An 8,916-nucleotide genomic window follows, 5' to 3' on the forward strand; every position below is an offset into this window, starting at 1 on the left:
AACCGTCTCCTTCCTCTCCTTTCTGTCTGTTGCTCTGCAAAACCCGTCCTTCCTCTGGAAATGGGAGAACTGATGTAATTGTTCTCTGCTGAGGACAATGCAGGGCTCCAGGCTCCTTGCCAGGTACGTTTCCTGCCAGGCCCGCTCCTTCACTCCGTTTAATTATGAGCGATTGTTTGGGCTATGATGTGAAGAAATATTAGAGAATGGAAAAAAAAGAGGAGCAGAGTTCAGAATATCCTGCTGTAACTGATTCATGATTTGGCAAGAACTCTTCACTAGATTTTATGCTTTAGCCTTGTGACGGGATCCCAGGGAGCAACCTTGCCATATAAGCACATAAAGCCCAATTCTCCGCTTTATTTTGAAAAGGGCCAAGGAGAAGCATTTGAAAAATGCAGGAATGGCATCAGCCAGCCACAGGGTGAAGCTCTGTTTTAGTCACAGGCAGTGCCCTCCTCCGAGGGACCAAGGTTATTTTAAACTGGACATTTGCCCGCCTATATTTAGCTGGTGCGTCACATTTTAGCGCTTAGTTTTCATATATCTGACGTATCTCCCGTTTTTGCAGGAGGCCCTGATTTGCTCTCATGGGGCATGCTCAGAGAGGGACATGGAGGCAGGTGAGGACAGAGGCTTTTATCCCAGGGCTGGGTCTGAATCCGGCAGCCCCATCGCAGAAGCATCAGGCGACCCCTGGTAGGAGAGGGGCTGAGAGCGAGATAGTTTGAGGTCAGATGATGAAGGGCATTTATTTTTTCTGTTTTTCGATTAATAAAGTGAAAGACTGTGGATGAGAAGTGCCACCTGTCGTATCAGTAAACAAGGGATGTTGCAGCCATCAAACATTCACATTACAGTCACCCTGACAGTGAACCCCGAGGGAACTCAAGATGGAAAGAGGGCGTCCACATGGAACATCACCCAGTGCAGCCACCCCCCACCCAAGGGTGCACCTGAGGAGACAGGATGAGAAAGCCGTGATGCTGGCCCCCGACAGCTGAGGTACATATCAAAGGCGTGATTTCAGGGCACCCAGACTCTTGCGCCTTTCCATACTGACGAAAGCACTCAATTCCTTAATTTGAGATGTCTGGTTTTCTTTAATCAACAGTGATCTCTTCATGTCTGTCTACCTGGCCTTTGTTGCAAAACCTCCATCTATCCTGGTTCCGCACTTACCTCTTAGCAGCAGTCCTTTAGAGCTTCTGAGATGCTGTGTCCCAGACTTAGGTTCTCAGAAACTCTGCCAGAGAAAATGTAGTTCTCAATCTTTAGGTTTGCATTTTTTTGTTTGTTTGTTTGTATTTTTGTTGACAAGACAAACACAGAAAAGCATAATAAGAAATTTAAAATTGCCTGATCCCCCACTGCCTGGAGATAACACCTGTGAATCTTCAAGGCTTTTTCTGTGCATATATTTGTGAATAATTCCAAACATTCAACTAAGCTGTTTCATTTTCAATTGAAATATATCATGAACACCTCCTTTGCTATTAATTCAAAGGAAACAAGTCTTAGTGACTGGGTATGATTGCATTTAGCAGCCTTACAAGCATTCTGAATATTAGAAGGTTTTGTGTAAATATATGTTGTGGTTCTTCTAATTGTGTTTATCTGAATATCATTGAGGTTGAGCACTGGTTTTCATACTTAGGACCATTTGTAATTTATCAGAAAGCTCTTTCTCTGTTAAACATATTAGCACATATTTTGCACTTGTTTGCTTTCTTATTTTGTTCAAGGTTCTTCTTTTTTTTTTTTTCAGAGGGTTCTTATTTTTTAAGGTAGGAATATTTGCAACCATTTGTGGTCACATACACCAGTTTTTTTCTTTATGTTTTCTTCTGCTTTTATGCTCCCAAAGTCTCTGGGCCCCAAGAACATGTACTTTTCACCCTCTTTTCCCCAGCTTTTCCACAGACATAGTTTTACATTCAATTCCCTCTTACATCTGGAATTCCTTTTGCTGTGTGATGTCAGGAACACTTTGAATTGTCCTTGCATCTGTGGAATATTCTTTTCTGTCTTGAATTGACTTATATCTATTCTCACACCTTGGCCACAGTGACTGAACTTCTTATAACTTTATAAAATGCCTTCATATCTGAGGGGAAGTATTCCCTCTGTTTTGGATTTGTTTGGCTGTTTATGCCTGTTGAGTTTCTTTTTGTAAATTTTATAATCGTTTGGTCAAATGTCCTCTGAAAAATTTTCCTCTTCAGGAACATAATGTTTCTCTCCATTCATTATATTCTTCCTTGATATTTTTGCAATTTTTCTCACCCTTATCAAGACAGGTAGTCTGGGAGGGAAAAAAACAAAAACGAATAAAAATTAATTTAGTGTTAAAAAAATCAGCTTTGGGTGAAAATAGAATGCAATAACTGATGTTGAGATATCTAAGCTGAATATAGCAAAGCAGGAGTTTTACAAGATATTTTACCAAATATGTCAAACATGATCAGATACTTAAAGTCCTCTGTAATTTAATGTGTTTACTGGAAAACTTTAATAGGCTTTCGCCTTATTGTACAGTGAGTGCAGAGAAAAAGAGAGTGAGCTGGGCACTCAGGGAAGAAAAGGAAATTTATTGAAGAGAAAACGAGAGGGTGACTAGCCTCCTCCCTTTCTGACGGGGTCTTTCTTGTACCTTGACAATGAAAAATCCTCTGAAGGGATGGTTAACCTTTAGCCTGTAGCTGAGTCCTGCAGTCATGTAGCTGGAGGTCTGGAATCTGGTGATCTCATAGCCTTGAGAAGGTAGATGCCAGTGGGAAAACAGAATGTTGTTTGGGCAATTTGGCCAGACTTAAGGGTCCCTGCGACTTTATCCTTTGTTTGTGAGGTCAACATAATAAGCCATTTTAACAATGGGCCCCGATGTAGGCCCCATCACTTATGATTTACATATCCAATCAGAAAATGAAAATCATCATTCTGTTAACTGATTATCCCTTCTTTACAAAGCCATCAATGATTAAAATAATTTTTTTTAGCTTAAATGAATGTATTCAATTCAATCAAAGGGTCTAGTTAATAAAGATGACCAAAGTGGTTGTTTCTTGATGGTCAGTGCATCATTATGGATGTATAATCAGTACTTGTTTGCATTGACTTCTGAGTAACTTGAACTCAACCTGGTTTGCTTCGAAAGATGGAAGAAAATACTGTGCTGCCCATTCTATAGACACTCTCAGTAAGGAATGAGCAAGATGTATATCAGAGGCATTATGTAGGCTTGCTTCTACCCAAATAGATACAGGTAAGTACAATGAATGGTAAACTGCACATGTTTGAAGAATGTCGTGGTGGATGAGAATTAGGCACCGTTGTGAATTTGTCATCCTCAGCGTTGTTGAGGACGGGAGCAGGAAACGGCCCAGGTGACACTTGCTGGCAGGAGATTAATGGTAGGAAGTGATCTTGAAACTTCGTTTCCAAGAAATACAAGCAAACTTCCCCAGCAGCTGAAGGCAGGTCATTCTGAACCAAAGGAGGTGTGAATAAACTTTAATGGGAATGAGCAGAGAGTGTGGAGTGAGGTTCCCTGTGTGAGTACCTGCAATTTTAATCAGGTGCCAAATGGTCGCTACCCTGCATCTTAACCAAGAGTCCTTTCAGCCACAGACAAAGCAAACCACTTAGTATTTAGCTTTTTCCACTGTCATGAGTCAAGTTGTATCAATGTGCATTTCATCATTTATCTAAAATCATTATAAAAATGACATTTTATCTCTTTGTGATGAATCTACAAATGTGCAGGACCATCGCTTTAAAGTCTATAGATGCAGGGATTTAAAATTTGATTTTTGTCTATTCCATGAATCATAAATCATAGATAAACAAATGAGGGAATAATTGTCAAGGGTAACAGTCTTCTAGAATAGTTTATTTATCTTAATGTTTAAAGTTATTTATAAAATATGAAAATATAAACTCTGTACACCCCCCCCCCAAGCTTCACCTTGTTGAGTCATCAGAGAGATTGTTGAGAAGTTTCTGACTAGAGTGTTGAGATTAGTGCAAATTCAAAATGCTCGATCTCACTGAACAGTGTTTTAACCAAAGGAATCGTACTCAAATATTCATGGGTGTTTATGAGGCACCTTTAAGAATTATGTCACTCCCAACTAGTAGAAAATGGGATGAATGGCTTACACAGTGAGGATATTTATTATCTCACATAACAAGAGGTTCAGAGGCAGATGCTCCAAGCAGAGCAGTCTCTGGCTTCATCCTCTGGAGTCATCCTTTGTGCTCTGGCTTCATTGTGTTGGGAGGGGTTGGCCATCTCCCCTTGCTGTCTCAGAGCATCATTCCCAGACATGAAATTATCCTGTGGAAGAATGTGACTGTTTTCTCTTATTTCTGTTTTTTGAGAAGGTGGAAAATTTTTCCAGAAGTCCCCAGAAGACTTGCCCTCACATCTCATTGGCCGGATCTGGGCCATGTGCCTGCTCCTAAATGAATCACTCATGAGGGAAGTAATGTGACTACTCTGGGTTTAAACTAATCAGGGTTTACATTCTGAATTACATGGGGCTGAACAAGCAAACAAAATTAGGGTTATACCAACAGGAAAGAAGGAAGAGATTGTTGACTGAACCACTAGGAATAGAGAGTGAGTTCCCATGTACCACACATGTAGGATAACTAGGGAATAATGGCATTTTAAATCAGTTCTAAATATTTTAATATTGATTTAAGTAAAAATGGAAATCTACTAAAGTTACATGTTTCTGATGTGTTGTTAAATTTTGTATTTACTTGGAAGATCACAGAAACCTTATATCTTCTTGAAATGTTTAGCTGCCAATCTAAGTGTATCTTGGAGAAATTATGATTTTTGTTAAATTAAGGTAGAAGATATACAAGTGCATTTCTAGTAGTACAAAGAACACCCCCAAGCCCTAGAATCACCACTAGTCCACTGTGGTTGATCAGTTCTCCCTCTAAAAACAAATTGGCCCAGTTGGAAATGAAACTTCTTAGAAACTATTGCTTCTTCGGTTGCTAAGTTTATATGCTCTTTTTCTTGCCATGAAACAATTTTCCACTCGTGGCACTGTGAAACTCTCATCTGGAGGAAACCTGCATTTGTCCCTCTGAGAGGTGCTGGCCTCAAGTTCAAACCAAATCCCATCAACCTAATTGCTCCTGCCACATGGCCTCAGGAGTGAAGAATTCTCCCTTTGTTTGCGACCTGACAGAGGGGCAGGGCTCCCAAGATGTATGGCTCGCAAGAGAAGAGAGAAATCCTACAGCACACGACACCCTCCTCCTGGGTTACTTGCTTTCCTGGCTCTGCTTGGTTCTGCATTTGGATGTTGATGTGTTTTATAAAACATATTTCAAGTGGGAGCAGCCCAGTTTCACTCCTGATCCTCAGCTTCTGAACATTGACATGATCTCAACCACCAGACACTCGTCAGATTTTCCTGTTGTAAGACTTGGCCTTCAAAGCCGAGAGCCTGCCCCTGCGCGGGTGCAGAGGTCTCCCTGGTGTGCAGAGGGAGGTGCTGGGAGGAGAGAGGCTGCACAGGCTCAGCCCTGGAAGGCTGGGCTGCACTCAGGACTTTGCCTCTGAGTCAGACTGTCTTACCTCTTAGTGCCTCTGCATTTTCATGTTTTGTCTCATTGCACCTTTCCTATCTTTCATCCTTTTTTTTTTTTTTTTAATCCCTTTTTGTTCTATCCCAATGTAATCTCAGAACAGGAATCCAATAAACTCAACATACAAGGATAAATGCTACAAGGTTAGAGACACATTTGCATTCACCCTTCCCTTGCATTTTCAAGCGAGACAAATCTCTAGGTTAAAGGATGCATGTCTAAAACATTTTAGTCTTCAATAAAAGCCAGTAAAAAAAAGGTTTTCTTTCTTTCTTTTTTTTTTCTCTCTTTTGAGGGATTGGAAATTTTCCTGGAACCTTGAAATCTTCCCATATACTGGGATGGTTCCTAGTAAGAGAGAAGGGGCTCTGGTGAAGTGAAAACAGACTGGGAAAGAAATGATTGTTACAGATGATGTAAAGGTTCAGAGTCCAAGTCTCAGATCAATGACACAGCTCTGCACTCTACCCACCTGTGAGGCTTTGGCAAGTGAGAATCATGTTGGAACTCATGGGCTATGACCTTGAGTGGTCCTCTGGCTTTATTAGCAAACCAGACTACTGGGGATAAATTTTACATTAGGAATGTCTTAGAAAATCTTAAACACCATATTCATGTCCTACCTACAGGCAAAGCAGAGGGGAGGCAGCTTATTTTAAAGAAGATGTGCAAGTATAAACAATGGAATATTGCTCAGCCATAAAAAGAATGAAATAATGCCATTTGCAGCAATATGTGGACCAAGAGATAATCATACCAAATGAAATTAGTCAGACAGTGAAAGACAAACACCATGTGATATCACTTTAAGATGGAATCTAAAAAAATGATACAAATGAACCTATTTACAACCTAGAAATAGACTCACAGACAGAAAACAAACATGGTTAGGTGGGGGGAGGGGTAAATTAAGAGTTTAAGATGAACATATACACACTACTGTGTGTAAAATAGATAAACAACAAGGACCTACTGTGTAGCACTGGGAACTGTATTCAACATCTTGTAATAACCTATAATGGAAGAGAATGTTAAAAAAGAATATATATTTGTATATACGTTTATATATATATGTTTAGGGTTTCCCTGGTGATTCATTGGTAATGAATCTGCCTGTGATGCAAGAGATGTGAGTTCAGTCCCTGGGTCAGGAAGATCCTCTGGAGTAGAAAATGGCAATCAACTCCAGTATTCTTGCCAGGAAAATTCCACGGACAGAGGAGCCTGGCAGGTCTCTGGGGTCACAGAGTCGAACATGACTGAAGTGACTGAGCACGCGTATGTTTTTATCTGAATCACTTTGCTGTAGGCAGGACGCTAACACAACTTTGTAAGTCAACCATATTTTGACAAAATTAAAAAAAAACTCAAGCAATAAAATAATGAAACCGTCAAAACAAGAGAAATAAAAAGATTTCAGAACCAAGAATTTACAGGGTAAGGATATGCCAGAAAATTACTTATATTAACTTATTCTTTGGAGCATAAAATTTAGTTCTGACCTCAGAATCAAAAAGCAGGTGAGATCTTCCGTGATCATCCATGAGAAGAAAGAAACCTAGGTTTCAACTCAGGAAGGAATATGTCATGTAGGATTTTATTTGGGGAACAGTGAACATACACAAGAAAAGATAATTTATTCCTGGAGAGTCCTTTTGGTCAAATGTGGATAGCTATTTAAAATTACTAGAGATTTGAGCAGTTGGGGGACAGAGAATTTTGTGGTGAGCTGTAATTGTTTTTTCCTGATAAATCTGACTCCTGACTGTTTAGGATTCCTGCCATTAAAGGAGGCAACTGAATCTATTTTAAGAACCTGGAAAAGTGTTTTCTGGAGTGTTATCCAGGAGCATGGTTACAGAGATGGCCCAGGCCCCTTGGCATCCCCTTTTGGGGAAGGTGCTTTACACAACTCCCCTCCTCCCCCCGCCGCCCCAGGGTGGGGCGTTGGCTGTTCAAGTATTCAGCTTGCCAGTGACTCAGAGACAAAAATGGAATCGAATACTTTCTTGAAACTTGTATAGTCCTTCTTGTCTAAGCCTGAAAAAGGTGCCCAATAACAGCTATGGTGAATGATTGTGCCTTGAGCATGAGACAGCACACCACTTGAATTTCTTTTTTTTTTTTTCCTGGGCTCTTTAAAGAGAGAGATGACATCTAGCAACTTGGGTAGAATAAATTCAGAGTCGCTTTTGCTGTGTAATCTTTACTCAGGGAAAAGCAAATTGTAGCTCCAAAGCCGTCCAAGAGAAACTGAGAGGCAGAGGGCTCAGCTGTCTGAGAACCAGGCGAGGCTCGTGGTGGGAAAGCAGGGACGCACAGAGCCCTCTCCGCACTGCCCTGGGATTCAGATGGCTTTGCTATGCGTGGAGATAAGTTAGATTTATGGGAGGGGTCTCCCCAAAGAGTCTAAAACACAATCCCTTCTCCTGGTCAAACAGGAGAGCCATTCATCTGTTAACAACATCCAAGAGAAAATGGCCCTTGAAGATGGTATCTGGGCCAAAGCATTATGTTCCGGTGAAAGGAGCTCCTTGTTCCCATGGAGGTGGAGGAGTCACTGCAGCTTCTAATTCTCTTTTCTGAAAGGTCGCTGCCTAGAATTTCTCATTGACAGTATCTGACTCGGCTACTTCTGCCAGGATCCGTTTGTGTTGTCTCAATGGTTCCCTTTGCTAGTTCGAAAGAATTTCACCTTAATGAGGGTCTGGGACCCCAAAGGGCTTATCATCGCCAATTTGAGGGACAAGTGGGAGAGACGCGCACTTTGTCAAAGACGAAGATGCTTGTTCTTTCCATTCTAGGGAAACCATACAACCTTATTATGCTCATAATGCATTTATCTTGGCCGCTGACTGAGGGAATGCTTGCTGATTACATCAGCCATCGACTCATGTTCAGTACAAGCTCTGAGTGAGGCCAGGTCAGTCCAGCTCAGATGATCTGCCGTGGCCAGTAATTATGTTCCTTTTGATCTAATTATTGTGACTTGTCAATTATTAGGATATGGACATTTCTTTTAACAGCACCACCCTAGAAGGTGGGTTTTTTTTTTTTTTGGCCATGCCACGTGGCATATTAGATAATAGTTCTCCCACCAGGGATCACAGCCATGGCCCCTGCAGCGGAAGTGTAGAGTCTTAATCACTAGGACACCAGGGAATTCCCTAGGCATGGCTTTTAAATACGAGGTTCTCAGATTCCTACTCTGGTTCTCAATCCTAGGAGGGCAAAATGCCCCCAGGGTGTCTGGAAATGTGTGTGTGTGTGGGGGGGTACATTTTGGATTGTCCCAATCAG

Source organism: Muntiacus reevesi, chromosome 20 (genome assembly GCF_963930625.1).
Source record: "Muntiacus reevesi chromosome 20, mMunRee1.1, whole genome shotgun sequence".
In the NCBI taxonomy this organism is placed as follows: Eukaryota; Metazoa; Chordata; class Mammalia; order Artiodactyla; family Cervidae; genus Muntiacus; species Muntiacus reevesi.